Source organism: Alnus glutinosa, chromosome 4 (genome assembly GCF_958979055.1).
Source record: "Alnus glutinosa chromosome 4, dhAlnGlut1.1, whole genome shotgun sequence".
Taxonomy (NCBI): Eukaryota; Viridiplantae; Streptophyta; class Magnoliopsida; order Fagales; family Betulaceae; genus Alnus; species Alnus glutinosa.
In genome coordinates this window covers 17,171,886-17,191,605 of record NC_084889.1, presented here as the reverse complement: position 1 = coordinate 17,191,605, position 19,720 = coordinate 17,171,886, and the positions used below count along the sequence as shown (strand labels likewise).

At 36.1% G+C, this 19,720-nt stretch overlaps 1 pseudogene; it reads left to right on the top strand.

The window, feature by feature from the left end:
• Window positions 1-16,181: 16,181 nt before the first annotated feature.
• Window positions 16,182-17,525, top strand: LOC133866183 (MYB-like transcription factor 4; annotated as a pseudogene).
• The last annotated feature ends 2,195 nt before the right edge of the window (window positions 17,526-19,720 follow it).

Genomic DNA, 19,720 nt, shown 5'->3' with positions numbered 1-19,720 from the left:
GGGTCCTACATACATATGCGGGATGAATGGGCGAAGGTAGATAAGTAGATTAAGCAGGCTATGTGGGACGCGCTGATGGTATGTTTATGAATCTAATTTATTTATTTATTTGAATTAAACTTAAGATTAAGTTTTTCTTGAAGTTTTTAAACCTATAATGCTTAAATTGAATGTGCAGGAGGAGTTCTATCTACCTGTATCAATAGACAAGGGCAAGGCACAACAGGAAGCGTGGAATGATATTGGCCGTAAGCACCGCTCGTGGAAGTCAAGGTTAAAAACCAAGCTAGATATTCGAGACGGTGACACGCTCGAGATTATACGTGCGAGAGTGCCGGACAATGTTTTTGCGAAGTATGACGCAGAAGATGTAGAGTTCTTGCTGAGTGATTGGTGCACTGAGCAAAAAAGGGTATGTAGGTCTTTAATTGTATGACAAAAAAATGTTGTGGTTTTTTAATATCAGTTCATTTAATTTTATTACTACTTTAAGTGTGTCAATGCTTACATTTTTATCTTCATGTTCAATGCGTAGGCGACCTCTGAACGGATGAAGAGGCTACGGGAGCAGAATGACCTTCCCCATTATACGGGATCCAAAAGTTATGCCAGATTTAATCACGAGGATGTATGAACAAATATATGTTTATGTTTTTAATATTTGTTGCTAATTGTTTTTCTTTTTCTTTACACTATTTTCTCGCTCTCTGTTTGTTATATATTTCAACTGGATGACGACATACATGTACATCTGGCACGCCCCCCACTCGCACCGCTTCGTTCGTGAAGACCCTCACAAGGAAGGACGGCACTTACTTGAATGAACGTACACGGATCCTATGCGTATGCTACTCATCTATTTTACTAATATTTCTAAATTGTGTGTGTGATATGTCATTATTCAGTATATGAGTATTTCATGTTGACGACGTATAGGAGAGGATGACGCAGAGTTTATCCAGTGATCCAGCTGCCACGCAGAGCGTCTCAGCAAACACGGTGCGTTGGGCACCGAACGACGCGTACGAACAGGCGGTTGGGAGGCCTGAGTACGCGGGGAGGGTTCGGCAGGTTGGGCCGAACGTTACACCTGTTCGGGGGACATGTTTCTCATACAGGCCTCGCTCACAGGGGGGACCATCTGAGGGCACGTCTCGGGATTGGGCCGAACACGCCCGGAAGATGGAAGAAATCTAAGCGGAGCTACCGGCTGAGCGAGAAAGGAATGACGCGTTGGAGCAGCGCATGCAACAGTTTGATGCCATGGAACAGCGCATGCGATAGTTCGAGGTCTTCATGTCCTCAATGGGAGTATCACAACCATGTCTTGGTGCTCAGTCTTCACCTGCAAACGTAGGTAGTACGTCGTCAGTTAGTAGTACATCTGCAGGTATGATTTATATTGTGTATAGGACAAAATTAATTTCAATTTGTTTTCATTACCCCTTTAATTTTGCAAGTAATATTATATACTTTAATTGTCTATATTATTTGCAGGTAATGCGACAACGGTTGGTACGTTGTCGCCTATTGGACAACGGCTGAGCCAGCACTCCCCTGTCGTTACACCTTCGCCCGTTACACCATCCCTTGCGTAGCAATCGCCGATTGGCGAGAACACGCCTGGGATGGTACCTCGTGCTTCGCAGGGACGCCCTTCGGATTTGTCGATATTTTGTGTAATTATTTTTTGTAATTATTTTGTTTAATTATTAATTATTGGTTTGTGTAATTTGATTTTGTGATATTTTTGGGTAAAATAAATATTGCGTTATTTGTGGTCGGAAATAAGAAAATTTAAAAAAAAAAGAAAAGAAAATTAATTAACCCAAACAAATTTAAAAAAACAATAACAAAACTAAATTGAAAAAAAATTCCAAATTGTATTTTTTATTTAATTCTTTAATTGTATTTTTAATTTAAAATTTAAAAAAACACAAAATAGACACGTGTATTACAATACACGTGTCTAAGTAGACACGAGTATTGAAATACACATGTCTGATTGTCAGACACGTGTATTTAATACACGTGTCCAACTGTCAGACACGTGTATTAAGATACACGTGTCAAAATGTGCAGTTTGTGACTTCCCGATCTAACACGAGTCACACGCGTGGCTATTTACACGTGGTAACCTGATCGACACGTGTACAGTGTCCGTACACGTGCCGAAATGCACGTGGCAAATGTCAGCAATTTTTGCAGTGAATTAAGATTATACCTTAGCAATATGGGACACTTAAAATCATAACATGCATACGATGCCCATGATATTATTCTCTCTCTCTTTGAGAAGTCTCTTCACTATGACAGGATATTCAATTTATTCCACAATGGACTGCACAAGTAACCGTATGAATTGAGTGATTGGCACATCATTTCATCACTTTTAAAGACATAAAATCAAAGTACCAAAGGAAGAGATAGATTGAGGATAATCACACTACGTTCACTTGACAATTAGAAACACAATGCTAGCTTCAAGTGAGAACAATTACCACAAAGGCATTCCATCCACCCAATTTCTTATTGGAAGAGACTTGTTGATCCATTGGTCCCTATTCGGTCAATAATTATCTGAAAGAGATTTTTTTATTTTTTTTTCGTAACGCTTATAATCATTTTCTCTTGTCTAGCTTAAGGGTCACTTTCTCTCCACTAACGCTTATATTGCCTTAGGCATTGCCTTTAAAAAAAAAAAGAAAAAAGAAAAAAGTGAGAACAATTTACATTGAGCATCCCAATGAAATGTGAAATGCAAAATGAAATAAAGATAGGGATTGTAAGAAAAAATTATTAACAACATATATGTATAACTAAAGTACTTCCCTAGTTTTGAATAAGCAATGTAGGATGAATATAAATGAAATGAAAAATGTTTTTAGAATCGGAGGAAAATGTTTTTTTAGGAATTTGGTAATTAATCATTTTACATAGAAATTCTTCTCCTTTTTTTTTTTTTTTTTTTTTCAATCTTCTTTTAAAACCAAATAAAATAAGTACAACAAACTCTCTTCTAAAGATGAGATTGTTAGGAAATGTTAGTACTTTGTATTGGATACATTTTGTTTGACAAAATCACTGTTATATAATGTTGCTGCTTTAACAGTGATGTCATATATTTCAGAATCTTCACAGTATTTAGAGTTTATATCTCTAATATGGAAAGAGCCTCATTATGACAACTTGTAGTGTCACAAGTTTCAAGAATGCTATTTCAAGTGTTCAAGGAAGATTCTATGCAGTTTTCAAGTTAGAACAGTCGAATCCCGAGTTCCCGTCCGGACGGCCCAGTCTAAGCCTCCGGACACTCATCAGTCAGCAACATATGTCTAGACAAGTAGCAATACCGTCCAGACCCCATCAGTGTCTAGAAGCTTCAAACAATGCAAGGTTGCAACCGTCCGAACGACATTGCAACATGTCCGGACACTCTTCAGAGTTCGATAAGATTCTAGTGTTCAAGTGCATCCATCCGGATGACGTGGTTATACCGTCCGGATGCTATTCAAAGTCCAAGTAGAAATTGGATTTCATGTTCAGACACAGATCAGGAAATAACAACTGTCCGAACGGAAGGGCAACACCATCCTGACGCTTTTTAGGTTTCCAAGAAGATTTCTGCATACGTCTCAGAGTTTTTATCATAACTCTTTGCTCAAGTATCAGATTGAGATGAAATTGGTGTCGTTGGATGGCACACCGTCTGGCCGGAAAGAGAGTAGCATCTGGACGGCCGCCAGAAATTTGAGAAATTTTGGAATTCTTTTTCAGACATGGAAACAGTTGACCATCCGGGCATCCTTTGCATGCCGTCCGAACTTCGCTCAGAGGACTTTGATTTTGAGTAGAATTAGGTTTTCTAAAGCCTATAAATAGAGGCCTCTAGGCATGTGTTTTCTTAAGAATTTAGTATAGAATTCCCTAGTGCTTAGAGATGGTGTTTAGGGAGATTTGAAGATCCACTAGCTCTCTAGCCGTTGCTGATGTGTGCTCTTTGTTCGTGTGAATTTTATCTTAGGAGTCGGCCCTAAGGTAAAGGATTCCATCAAAGACCCCTTCAAGTAGGAGACTTGGTTGGGAAGCGTTCACGATGGGCTTCGTGTTATAGTCAAAGGTATGATTATTGCAATAGGTTTTGTGAGTACGAGTGCTTTGTAACTTGCTTTGTCTTTGGATAGTAGATTTCTTGGGTTTGGCTGTCTCGGAGTGATTTTTCTTTTTACAGAGTTTCCACTTTGTCAACAAATATCTTGTCTCTTTTATTTTCTGCATTTAAGATATTTTTTTGCACACGAACACACACTTGGTAATTTAGAAGTCATTATTTATTTTCAGGAAATTTATCATGTTTCCCAAGACCCTTGAGATGTGAAAAATAAGAAGACATCAAAATTAAATCAATCACACTCGACTCCAAGCTTTAAGTGGTTATCTTAATATGAAATACGTCCACTAGCAGAGACCATCACTAAGAAATTCATTATGAAGATGGAGTGTACAACATAGTAGAGAGAAAATCACTCAGAACCTAAAGCACCATTACACCCAAATCTTTCTAAATATCCCATAATAGAGATTATAACCCAAAGAAGAATACAAAAGACATGAATACAAACTCTTCTTTTGTAGGAAACAGATGGTGGTTGGTCTTTATTTTTTCTCTCTCTCACCGTAGCGCCTCCTTTTTTTTTTTTTTTGCTCATTTTGGATCCTCCAAAACCAAGAAGAAAAGAACCTTGTGGTGCTCACTCCTCTCTTCATCGAAGTGCATGGTGCTATTGTGATGCTCACTATTTTTTTTCACAACAAAACCTCTATACATGGTGTGACAAAGTTGGTCAAACCAATCGCACTCCAACTTGGAGAAGTAAACCCAATACAAGTCGGTCTTGGATTTCAAGTAGGATATATGATTTCCTTCTTAAAGAAGGACAAACACCAAGGGCACATCAACTTGATTGATGGGTGAACAACACCCTTACATTAATCATCTCCACCTTGACTTGAAACACATAAAGTCTAACAATCACATCTCAGTATGCCTTCGCCCATTGCCTTGAAGTGCAATCATAATCGACAAGTACAACTCAAGTCCAAGCGTCTCTTGAACTTGAGCATAGGATTTGGTTTAGACATAACACCATGCTTCTCTACAAGTCATCTTAGCCACATAGCTTCTTTAATGACTCTTTCTTCCTATAGACCCATCTGCACCCTTTAGCCTTCTTTCCCCTGAGCAATCTAATAAATTCTCAAGCTTTACCTTTTTGTAATAACTCCATCTCTTTTGTCATACCATCATGAATAGACGATGGATCTCCACTACTGGCTGTCAAAGCAAAAGAAACCATATCCACAAATTCATACCTCTTCGGTGCTTTTCGATCATATTTCTCTCTGCCTCTTACTAAAGAATAAGGCTCTTCTTGGTCCTGTAAGTCTCTTGAAAAATCTTCATGACATTCATCTGTGAGTGAATGCTACTCATCAAGCTCCACCTCCACGATTTGTTTTCCTTTTTGGCTGCCGTACAATGCTTCATCCTCTTGAACCTTGTTCTGCACTGTACTATCCGGAAGCTCATCTAAGTTGACAAACTCAGACTTCTTAAATTTCGACTCTATACCCACAAGTTCTGCACTTGACTTGTCCTTGTACACATCTGGTCCATTACAAGTAATTTTCCTACTTCTAATGATCTTCCAGTTTTGATCATCCCAAAACCTATTGCCAAAGGCCTCGGGAATTGTATCTCTAATATTTATAGTCATATAGAGAGTCTTGTATCCACGAGCCAAAATCCTGGCTCCCGTGCTAACTTTCCACTTACCACCGTAAAAGCTAATAGCATGCCTTTCTTCATCCAGATATCCGATCGAAATCAAATTCTCCTTCAGTTTTGGAATATGTTTGACTTTTTGCAATTTCCATTCCGTGTCACTGTGGACTCTAATGTGAGCATCACTCATGCGCACAATATCCAGCGTCGATCTATTAGCCAAGTACACCCTTCTTATAATCTTTAACAACATAGTCTTCGAGAACTTCACGAATTGCAGTGGTATGTAAAGAAGCTCCTGAGTCCAAGACCCAAGAATCAAGAGGACTGTCGATAGAGAGAATTAGAGCATCATACACTTCTTTTGTCACTACGTTGGCAGAGTCATTCCAAGTCTTCTTCCTTGGTTCCTTGTATTTCTTCTTCAAATGGTCAGTCCTGCCACAATTCCAGCATTCTAGTTGGTTACTAGACTTTTTCTTGATCTATCTGGATTAGAGTTTCTACTATATCCTTTACCTCTTGTCTCGAGGTTTAAGACAGAACCAGAACTTGAGTTTACTCTTCCCTGCAAAATTGCTCATAGCCATTCTTATGGCCTCCCAACTATTTGGCAAAGATGCCAAGGCAATCAATGCGCGAATCTCATCATTAAAATCAATCTCCATGGAAGACAATTGATTTGTTATTGTATTGAATTCATTCAGATGCTGCGCTACAAAAGTACCCACCGCCATATTCAAATTGAAAAGTTTCTTCATCAGATGCACTTTGTTGTTAGCAGATGGTTTTTCATACATACTGGAGAAAGCTGCCATTAGATCCACTATGAATTTTCTCCTTCACAACGTTGTTCGCAACTGATATTGACAGTGTTAACCAGACAACTCCCAGCACTTATCAATCAAGTAGGGCCCATTCGTCATCCTTCATAATGTCTAGTTTCTCTCTTAAAAGAGACTGATGTAGTTTCTTCACATGTTGATATTCAATCAGCATCTTCTAATACTCGAAATATCTGTCGTTGAACCTTTTGATTCCAATCTTTGCTTCTTCTTTTGCCATTGCTCTCACTCAAACCAAAAGCTTTGACACCAGTTGTTAGGAAATTTATCCAATTTCCCAAGACTCGTGAGATGCAAAAATTAAGAAGACAGAAAAATTAAATCAATCACACATGACAACAAGTTTTAAGTGGTTCCCTCAATACGAGGTACGTCCACTAGCGGTGGAAATTACGAAGAAATTCACTATGAAGATGGAGACAAAATAGTAGAGAGAAAATCACTCAGAACCCAAAGACCTAATATACTCAAATCTCATTATCTCATAATAGAGATTATTCCCCAAAGGAGAATACCAAAGATAGAAATATAAACTCTTTTTTTCTTGGAAACAGATGGCGGCTGATCTCTATTTTTTCTCTCTCACCGTAGCACCCTTTTCTTTTTCTCTCTTGTTTTGGCTCCTCCAAAACTAAGAAGAAAAGAACCTTGCGGCGCTCACTCCTCTCTTCGTCGTAGTGCATGGTACTACTGTGATGCTCACTATTTTTGCGCACAACAAAACCTCTATATAAGGAGAAGTTGGTCAAACCAATCACACTCCAACTTAGAGAAGTAAACCCAATACAAGTCGGTCTTGGATATCAAGTAGGATAAAAAAAATACTTTTCCTTCTTAAAGAAGGACAAACACCAAGGGTCCACCAACTTGATTGATGGGTGAAAGACACCCTTATGTTAACAATGCCTCAGTTGTTAAATCATCAAATCCATTAACAACTCAAAATCCTAATAACTGCTGAAGAACTACTGCAAAGTATGCAGAAACAAATTTCTACAACACAAAAACACTTTTGTTTAGAAAACAACATGAAAGCATCAAAATTAGATACAAAACATATCTAAAGAAAAACACGTATTTGTTAAATCCTTCTCTTATTTATACATTTCAAACCACATGCACCACATTAGCTTTTAAGGAGATTTGCAGGCATACAAAGGAAGACAAATATGGCTTGTAAGCCCCAAGAAAAATAGGACGAGGTGGTTTGAGGAGCAGGTGCGATGACTAGATGGCAATTTATTGGGGAGAAGAGCCACAAAGCGAACATAGATAGATCACTAGAGGTTATGGATAGGGTCTCATAAGAGGTAAAAGGCTCTAGCAAAAACTCTAAAAATAAAAAAGGGAGTTTCTCTCCCCATGTAGGATGGGAGGAGGAGGAGGAGGAGGAGTACAGAGGTTGCCCATCAAAGACCGCAAGTAAGGAGCTTTCCTCTTTCGTGGAGAGAAAGCAAGCGCCTTTTTACATTAATCGGTTTTATACGGCTGTTATAATTTGAAAAATAAAGACTCATTTGTGTGTGTGTGTGTGTGTGTGTGTGTGTGTGATCAACCAAAATATAAAATGCAGAAAGTAAATAACACAGATATTTTTGTAACGAAGTGGAAACTCATTGTACCAAAGAAAAAAATCACTCCAAGCTGCCAAACCCAGAAAATTCACTATTCAGAAGAAAAATCTAGTTATAAAGCAGTTGTACTCACATATCTCTGATGCAGTAGTCGTACCTTTAACTTCGACACGTACCTTACCTGAACATCTCTCAATCAAACCTCATGTCTGAAGAGTTCTTCAATGGACTCTTTTAGCTTAGAGCTACTCTCTAAGTTAGACTTCAAAAAGTTGATCAAATCACATAAATAAAAACTCTAAGAGAGCTAGCACATCTAACAGTATTTGCCTAAACACCATCTCTTAGCACACATGAATTCTGTATTGAATTCTCTTACAAAACACAGCCTCCAACCCTCTTTAAATAGGCTCCAAAAATCCTAATTCTATTCAAATTCGGATTTGCATAGGCTGCATTCGGACGGAGCTTGTGGCGTCCGAACCGTCATTTGAATATTTAGTAAATTTCTTATGCGCATCCAGACCAGTAACCCTAGCATCCGAACGAGTGCATGAAAACCCTTTCTTCGTTCACAGTCATTGCATTTTTGTCCGGACCCTGTGGGAAATGAGACTTACTGACTTCAGACCTCTTTCGGACCTTGGGCTTCTGACTCTACCATCTGCTGTAGCGTTCGGATACTGAGTTTCTGACTTGGGCGTCCAGACGATTTGTAGGGAAAACCGACTTTCTGAGCAGTAAATCTTCCAGATTCTTTTCGTCACCAGGATATTTCCTTTTTAGTGAAATTCGGTGTAGATTACTTCCTTGTTCAGCCCTTTCCATCTTGAAATTAAATATTTTGCAACAATTCTTATGGAATCATCTAGAATTACAGTGTTCCTGTTATGGAAGTCCCTGATATGGAGGCATTTTTGTCAATCAGAATATAGCCAATTAAAATAAACTAACATAATTATTAAGTTATCCATAAGGAAAGCTTCAAGAATCATTTATGCCTAAATTCATTAAAAAAATAAATTGGGAAGCTTATGAATAAATATTTGCATGCAATATATACACGTAAGTTGTAAAACCATAATATGTGTTTTCAAGTGCGTTTGGTATTATGATTTCGTACACAAAAAAATGTGATTTTAAAATTTAAAAAAAAAAATTGAAAAAACCTCCCGGCTGTCAAAGTTAGAATAAAGAAAATATTCGAAGAAAAAAAGGAAAAAAGTGTGAGTATGCACATTGAACACCATATATATATATATATATAATATAGTGTGCTGAATTATGATAGTCATTGGATGGAAGAACAAGTACACAACTCATAGTCTCATTAGCCACAGAGACTCAACACGTTCAGCAATTATAACAAATGATTTATTAGCTTCTAGCTGATTCAAGGCACAGAATGATTGTAACCACATGCTTCAAATTAGTCACGTTGGGAAATATCTATATATTACTTAATAAATAAAGGAGTATCTCAGTAGAACATTACCACTAATTTCTGTTGGTTACTGGACATGTGAAGACGAATCTTAATTCTGATATTAGTGGGTCATAAGACCAAAAAACAATATGACTTATTTGCTCACTTTAAAGGTTTAAGAGAATTAATCATAAAGAGGTCAATCGTTGATATGATTGATTTATAACATAAGATGGAATTTTGGTCGTGTCACCATACTGAATTTGTTGATATTTGAGGAGCATAAGTATATTTTTTATTTTATTAACCATGTTGCTGTTGCTCAAAATGAAATAAAAAATGATGATAATGTTGATGTCGATCGTTTGCTTAGTTCTTTTAAGTGATAGATGAAAAACTGGTTCTTTTGGATAAGTAACTTCTTACTTATTAGGTTTTAAAAACTGATTAAATACTTTTTTGTGATAAGCAAAAGAAACAAATAAGTTCATGCTGTTAAAAAGTTGGCCGAATTCATTAATGTGTTAATCTGTACCAATTATAACGTAAATATATATATATATATATATATATATATATATAAACGCAATAGATGATGGTCGGCCTACTCCTTTTGGTCAAATGATGAGAGATTTGGCCACTCTCTCTGAGCATATTCGGAGGCAATAGAATCATCCTATGGCCACTAGAAGTGATTTGGCTATCTCTACAATTTTTTTTTTTATTATTTTTATGTATCCTATCAACCAAGGTATTCTTTTCACATATATTTTGTTTTGTTTTGTTTTTGGTTGAGACATTAAATATGGTAATGCTTTAGTGTACATTTTAATTTAACTTAATTAAACGGAAGAAATCATATTTGTATTTTACTATTAGATGCATATATATATGCACGTCAGAATTCTGTTTAAAAGTTCACATATATCTTTGCCTTCTCAAGCAGAGGTGTGACGCGACAAATATGGGGATCGATGCTGAGATGAAAACGGGAGCATGAGCTAAGGACATCCTTCTCCTCAAAGAAAAATAGCTTTGACCTAATTTTGGGAAACTGCAGATACTACAAATTGATAAGAAAGGGTTTATTAGATTTCAGGTCCTCGCCCCAGGTAAAAGAGTTGTGAAGAAAAGTTTATATATATATATATATGAGTAATGCTAAATGTCATACTCGTGTCTTTTTGGTGTCCCTTTAAAAATGAGTTGCTTTTAAAATCACTATTGGACTTGTGATTGATCAAAATTTATATATATGAGTAATGCTAAATGTCATATTCATATCCTTCTTATGTCTCTTTAAAAATGAATTGCTTTTAAAATCACTATTGGACTTGTGATTGATCGAATTTGAATTTTGATCACATGGTGATTTGAAAAGTCACATCATTTTTAGCGAGACACAAGAGAGACATGGGTATAACATTTAGAATTACTCATATATATATATATATATAGAAGATGATTTGGCTTAGAATCTTGGTCACAAAATAAATTGTAAGTTATATTTATGTGTTTTGAATAAATTTTAAAATTTATTTAATTGTTAATTTATTTCATTAATTATATTTTTTAATCAATTTTTGTTCAACTTATTTTTTAATCTTGACCTCCTTAAACTAGAATCCCGGTTCTGCCACCGGCTTAGATGCTGAAAAAAAGAAAAGAAAAAAGAAAACCCTATAATACTTAATTATGTTGAAATTAAATTTAGATCCATAAAAAAGCTACAGCATGTACTATATTTTTTTTACAACACCTAAACTTAATCCACAGATATATATATATATATATATATATATATATATATATATATATACATATGAGAAATGAAAGAAATCATCCTACTGTACATCCCCAAACAACGGATTTGTAAATTCACTGTTAAATTTGTAGAACCAACATCTCGTTCATGTTGCGATTTTCAAATTTACTATTAAATTTGTGAGACCCACATCTTCGTACATCGAAACCCGCAAATTCAATAGTAAATCTGCAAAAGATATCATCATTTCACTAGAGTGCTCACCTTATTTACTTTCTTTACCTATGTTGAGAAAGTAAAACTTAAAAAAATCTATAACATACTTAAAGTAGTATGGAGAGAGAAAGAGAGAGCTAGGATGGATGAATGTGTTACTTTCAAAATGATGAATCCTTCTTTATTTTCTTCGTTTTAATGGGCAGATAATAATGTGTTGCCCAACACAAACCCCACATGTTTTCCTCGTGTTGTAGCTTAATTACAGTACTGTAGCTAGCTTTTGTAACCCAAGCTACTGGCTTACTTCGGCATTTATGAGATATTGTAACTTTTTTTGCTCTATTTAATATATATATATATATATATATATATATATATATATATATATATTCCGAAACTCTTTTTTGATCTCTTAGTTCACAACCATCTCTTCCAATTATACTCCTTTTATTTCCAACTTAAATTTCGAACATTAATTAGCAATAGTCGGCAAATTTGGAACAAAGGCCTTCATGATCGAGCATAAAAGATAGGGTATATGGAAACGTCTTCGATCATAAAATGTAAAATCAATTAAATTATAATCCATAATCCTAAGTGCATATATTATATATACCTATATATAGCGATAAATCCTAACCATAAGTATTTAATTTATTATGTAGCACGTAACCCTCAAAATAATTGCATTTACTATATATATATATATATACAAGTCATTAATTTTTTATTTATTTTTTTTTTTTTGTTTCTAAACGTTGATGGTGTACAAAACTAAACCCTAATTTGAACTATTTGGTTTAATTATGCATATAGTACAATATGTAAATTAGGTTAGGGTTTACGTACTTATGATATATACTTAATAAAATAAGGAGTTTTTTTTTTTAAAAAAAAGAATGAACACAAAACAATTTTTTTTTTTATTTAATAAATATTTGGGAAAAAAAATAACATTTGGCCACGTGTATGAAGAACACGTGGCAAAATATGGACACGTGTATTTAACACGCTCGTCCAATTGGACACATGTATTTAAAACACGTGTCCAGTCTGCTGCGTGTACTAAATACACGTGTCCAATTAGACGCGTGTATTTTTAGACGCGTGGATTAATACAGATGTCCATATAGACACGTGTAATAATACACGTGTCCAATTAATTACACGCGGCCAATTGGAATGTGTATACCACTAGCCACATTGTCATAATGACACGTGGCTAGTTGGATGCGTGTCTACAGTAACCGGTATTGTAGACACGCGGCCAATTGTTGGTTTTTTTGTAGTGAGAGCATAAAAGATAGGGTATATGGAAACGTCTTCGATCATGATTGGAAGCTGAAATTTCTCTCGCATGCAGTGAATGAGATTTTGCTGAAGGTTGTAGTTTTAGCTATCCCCACTTATAACATGAACGTATTCTTGTTGCCAAAAGCACTAAGGAAGGAAATTAATTCAATGATGCAAAAGTTTTTATGGAAACATCAAGAAAATGAATCCAAGATCCAATTGATTTGCATTGGGAGAGGATGGGCCTTTCTAAGGCAAGGGGGATTATGGGTTTTGGAGACTTAGTGTACTTTAACAAAGCTCTACTAGCCAAGCAATATTGGAGGTTACTTTAAAACCCGAAAGTCTAATGCCAAAACTCATGAAAGCGAAGTACCACCCTCACGTAACAATTTTAGAGGCAACTATATACAAGAAGCTCTCTTTTGCATGGCATAGGCTTGTGCTCTACTAAAACAGAGACTAAGATGGAGGATTAGAGACAATAGGCGTGAAAATTCGGTCGGATAATAACGCCTGCATTTGCGGATAGCGGATGCAGATGCGACATGCGGATGAGGGTGCCATTAACAAAAACCATTATCTGCATATGTGGTGCAAATTAAATAGCGTTTCAGGGTATGCAAGTGCGGTTAATAACCTCATCTACATTCCCTTTATATATATATATATATATATATATATATATATATATATATATATATATATATATAAATTAAATTCACAAAAGTGATGTTGTTTTGGATTTGGTAAGTTTAAGACCTTTAGGAAAGATTTTTCTCTCTATCATCTCAAAGCCATACCGCATTACATTTACTCTCCTTTTTTTTTTCTTTTTTTTCTTTGAGTAATCTAAATCAGGATTACTCTATGAAACAATAACCTTCTATGGCCGATAATCGTGAATTGTGTAACAGATGAAATCTTAATTTATTTAAGCTTGGATAATAATAACTACAGTATTTAATCTTGCATATAGATTTAGATAGTAATCCAAAACGCTAATTACCTCATATGCGGATGGTGGCTAACAACTGCAATAACCGCACGAATGCATATAGTAATGGCATGATGTGGATGCGGATACCTAAAAGTGATAACCGCATTATATATGCGGACATTACTAATACCTGGATTTACATCTGCATCCGCATTTTTATCCCTAGGAGATAGAGTAGAAGTTAATATTTCGAGATATAAATGGTTACCCACACCAACCATGCACTTTCATGGTCCAGTCACTCATCCAGATCTTAGCGAACAATACTAAAGTTAAGGAATTAATCGACCGAGATCTCGAGACTCCAAATTTTCAAACACTATATATGCGGGAGAAAATATTAGATTTTCCGAACTAAACACCATTTTAATGGACTATCAGCTTTCCTGTGGGCTTCTGTTTGGAACCAAAACTCATTCATAAATAAATAAATAAAAATAATAATAAAACTCGAACCAAATCAAGAATTATATAATTTTACGGATGCGAGGAATCACCATCAAGTAAGCTCAAGCAATGGAAGATGAGATATCTAATTCCTGGGACATCATCTTAGTCGATTATTAATGGTACCTTAAAGAATGACTATACTATTTGTAAGGTTTCACCCAGCAAATGGCAAAGCAAACAAGGTCACATGTTTTGTTCATTTTTTGGGTGTAATAAATTGAATAGTTTGCTTTAAAAAATGTTTATGGAGTTGAAAGCAGAAGCCCACCAGAACACTCAATTAGACCTTGTGGTCCTCCTCCTCATGAGTGCACCCCAAGTTACTATTCTTCCACATTTCCCAAATGGACTTTTTTGCTTTTATGACCAATCGCTCATCCTTCTTTCTCTTTTTCTTTCCTCTGTGGTTTGGTGAAGACTTTATTTATGGAAATATAACCCAAGGTTTGGTGAAACGAGTTAATACTCAATCATGGCTTAGTTAATTCAGAGAAAAACCCACATCAAAGAAACATATATAGCCTGATCAGCAATTATATATATATATATATATATATATATATATATATATATATATATATATATATATATATATATATATATATAGAAAAATACATTTTACTTCCAACTTTTAAAAATTGACAATGTACCACAATTAAGTTTCTGAAAATTTTAATTTAACCACTCTATTAATTACTTTTGTCTTCTTAAATAAAAATTATTGAAATGACCTAAATGCCCTCACTTTCTTTAAAAAATAATAAAAAATAAAAAAATAAAAAAAAAACAAATGGGTGACCGAGTCATCCCATTTGGCCGGAATGGGAGCGGTGAGCTACCTCCACTGTCTATGAGGATGGTTTGGCAACCCCCATCTAATTGGAATGGGGTGGTTCGGCCAACCCCATTTGGCCAACGGAGTGGCTTTTCCAATATAGCCGAAATGGGGATGGCCGTAGCCACCGGCCCCCAATTTTTTTTGTTCTTTTTTTAAATGGCCATGGTCATTTTGAGAATACAACGCATGTATATGGGGCAATTTTGAAAAGTTTGTACCCAAAAATGCATGTGTGGTGCATGTGAGCCATTTTTTTGTCAAAGACGGAAATGGCTGACAAATGGATTATATTGAGATTTTTGAAAACTTTGTTGGAATACATTGTCAATTTTTAAACATTAGAGACAAAAATCAAAAAGTGGTAAAACTTTGTGGGTATAAAATATATTTTTCATATATATATATATATATATATATATTCCTTACGCAAATTTTAATCTACTTTATAAAATCAAAAGGTGCCAAATAAAATAAAGAAAAATGAAAATGGTATTAGTTTACTTCATTGTACGTCAAATTAACAAGTTCCTTCTCTTTTTTACTTTTTAATTTCCAATTAGTGGGGCCAGGAGACATTTAGAAGCCCCTTGCTAAATTGCCCAATATGTTTATAAAACCAAACATTATTCACATTTGGCAACCTTCCTTCTCTATGTTGCCACTTGGTGTAGAGGCTATACTTCATGCACTTGCCATTCACCATGTAATTTTCTCTTCTTCTTTTCTTTTTTTTAATCACCGTGTAATTCCTCTCTCTCTCTCTCTCTCTCTCAATTAAACAAAACATTTTTGTTATTTTGTTGTGGATCTTAAATATTAAAAATCTAATAAACTACGTATGCATGTCTTTGGAGTACACAAAAACAGTGAAACTTGTTAGTTTAAAAGAGTGCAAGCCCTGATGATAAGATAAACGCTATAAGCTGAACCATTTAGGGCCAGGGCCGGGGCCGGGAAACCCCTCGTGATCATAATTAAACGCTAAGATGGGCGGCCATCGTTGCTGCAGCAAACAGAAGGTTAAACGTGGGCTTTGGTCTCCTGAAGAAGATGAGAAGCTTAACACTTATGTCACCACCCATGGACATGGAAGCTGAAGTTCTGTCCCAAGGCTTGCTGGTAACTGCTTCCCCCCCCCCCTTCTCTATCTCTCTCTCTCTCTCTCTCTGTGTCTCTCCCTCGCGTGCAAAACCTTTGTTCTTGCTAAGTAGTTGAATTGCAGGCTTGCATAGGTGTGGAAAGAGTTGCAGATTGAGATGGATAAACTATCTAAGGCCAGATCTTAAAAGAGGTTCCTTCACTCCAGAAGAAGAACAGATCATCATTGACATTCATAGGATTGTTGGCAACAAGTAAGGATCCTTCATCAAATAAGGGATGCTAAAAGAAAATTTTCTATGAGATTTCTTCTTCACCATTTCACTAATTATTTAATTTATATTATGAAACTCTCCCGCATGTGTGAACTCAAACTCTCTTTTTAATAGTTAACACTCAATATCTGAAATATTTAATTAAAATGAGATGTGAATAAGAGAGATGATGTTATAGTACAGAATCTTTGGTCTATACCAACTCAAGTCTACAACCATTGTTAAACATTTAATCAATAGTTTATTATTCTTCTTCAACTTTCTTTTTCCTGGGTATATTTTAATAGCGTTTTGTGTGGCTGTTATTAAAGATGGCCTCAAATAGCCAAGCATCTCCCGGGAAGAACAGACAACGAGGTGAAGAATTTGTGAAATTCATGCATAAAGAAAAGGCTTATCTCACAAGAGTTGGACCCAAACACTCATAATCTGATCATATCTTCTCTTGAGCAAGCCTCTATCAAGGTTGTTTGCAAGATATCGCAAACCCATCAACAACAACAACCCATTCAAGTACTTTTCACTCTGACTAATTCTCAACTTTCAGATGCTTCCATGGAAATGAAAACACCTTTCATTACAATACTCAATAATTCTTTGTCTTCCTCTTCGGTCAACCCATCAAGGATTGATCAGCTCACAAACCATGAGAAGAACTATTTTTGGGGTGCCACTCATGAACCGTCTGAAGCACAAAGATTTGAAGGACAGCGGCCACTGAGACAAGAAGATCAGCAAGAGAATAAGGAGGAGAATTCTTATCAAATCGGTGAAGGAAAGGGTAACAATCAGATCATGGATACTTCATTTGATAGCTTTAACTTTGATCTTGGGCTTGTGGAGTCTACACTCATGTCTGGTTTAATGCATTATGATTTGAGCCCTATGGCTGATCTGTTGGAAACTCAACAAATCCAAAACGTAAGAAGGATATTTAATAAAGAAGCTAGTAATTAAGAGATTTTTTAATAAAGGCATTTAGTTTATTGATGTCTTAAGTACTCTTCAACTGAAGTCTTAAATTAGAAGAGTTATTGGTGTTAAGTTATTGTAATAAAGAAGAAGTAAAAAAAAGCTTTATTCGTTTGTGTTTTGTATGCCTATATATATGGGCTTTGTAAGGTGTTTTGAAATATAAGAAAAAGTGAAGAATATTTCCTCTACTCTTATCTCTTTTCTCTACTCTTCTCTAAGTCTTATTTTGTCTTCTAGTAATAAAAGAGAGAAAGAGTGAAAGAGAGATAGAAAGGTGACTAGTTAGTAAACTAGTTTTTCTTTCAAATTGGTATCAGAGCCCTGTACGTTCCGCCAATTCCCATTTTCATCCATTCTAGAAATGGGTTCCAAAGTGGTCCAGCAACAAATCCCTAGATTATCAAAAGATAACTATGGGTCGTGGTCTATCCAAATGAGAGCCTTGTTTGGGTTTCAAGATCTGTGGGAACTCATAACCGATGGATTTACGGAACCCACCGAGGAGGAAGAAGCAGAATACACAGCTAATGAGAAGAAGGCTCTTAAGGAGCAGAGGAAGAAGGATAAAAAGGCCTTGTTTTTACTCTATCAAGGAGTGGACGAGCCTACCTTCGAGAAAGTTGCTGAAGCAACGACAAGTAAACAAGCATGGGAGATTCTAGCTTCCATCTTTAAAGGAGATGAACGGGTGAGACGGGTCCGTCTCCAAACATTACGAGGCGAATTCGAGGCTCTTCATATGAAGGATGGAGAATCGGTGTCTGATTATTTTTCACGATTGTTGGTAATTGTGAATGGTTTAAAAAGAAACAATGAGAAGCTCGATGACATCCGAGTCGTAGAAAAGGTACTTCGATCCATTTCCTCTAAATTTGAGCATGTAGTTGTAGCTATCGAAGAGTCTAAGGACTTGGAGAGTCTTACAATTGAGGAGTTGTTGGGTTCATTACAAGTACATGAGCAAAGGATGCAGAAGAATGCTAATTCTGGTGTATTAGAACAAGCACTAGAGTCAAAATTGACTCTAAATGATCAAGGCAAATTTAGCTCCAACCGTGGTCGTGGTAGAGGCCGGGGGCGTGGTATTTCTCAACAACCACGTCAAAGTCAGTAGGAGACTCAAAGCTTCAGAGGTCGGGGACGAGGAGGCTACCGAGGAAGAGGAAGAGGAAGATCCACATATGGACGTGGAAACTCCAAGAATATCCAATGCTACAACTGCAAGAAGTTTGGACACTATGCCTCGGATTGTTGGCACAAAGATAATGAACAAGCCAATGTTGCAGAAGCAATAAATGAGGTTCGTAGTGATTCTATTTTACTTCTCGCTCATGATGATTCAAATTTAATAGATGAGGTTTGGTACCTCGATTCTGGCGCAAGTAATCACATGTGTGGGAAGAAAGATCTTTTCCTAGAACTCACAGAAGGAGTTCACGGAAATGTGAACTTGGGGGACTCCTCCAAACTATTAGTTGAAGGCAAAGGGAAGATAAAAATTTGTCAAAATGATGGTAAGAAATGGTACATTTCTGATGTTTATTATGTGCCTAATATGAAAAACAATATTCTTAGCATTGGGCAGCTGCTCGAGAAGGGGTACACCATACATATGGAGAACTACTCTCTCATTTTGAGAGATACACGTGGAGGTATTGTGGCTCATGTTCCAATGGCCAATAGCCGCATGTTCCTGTTACATCTTAACATAAAATCCGAGAAGTCCTTTTATGGACTCAAGGAAAGTGAGTCATGGAAGTGGCATCTTCGGTTTGGTCATCTACATTACAGCGGCCTAAAGCTACTATCTTCATCTGGCATGGTGCATGGATTACCAGTGATAAAGCCATCGAGCAATGTTTGTGAAGAATACATACTTGGTAAACAGGCACGACTTCCTTTTCCTAGTGGTAAATCTTGGAGAGCATCGTCACCATTGCAGCTGGTTCATACTGACATATGTGGACCAATAGAGCCCATGTCATTAGGAGGTAATAGATACTTTATTACCTTTATTGATGACTTTAGCAGAAAACTTTGGGTTTATTTTCTTAAAGAAAAGTCAGCTGCCTTTACTGTATTCAAGAACTTTAAAGCCCTTGTTGAAAATCAAAGTGGTCACAAGCTTGTAACTGTTCGCTCAGATCGAGGTGGTGAATACACCTCAAAAGAATTTG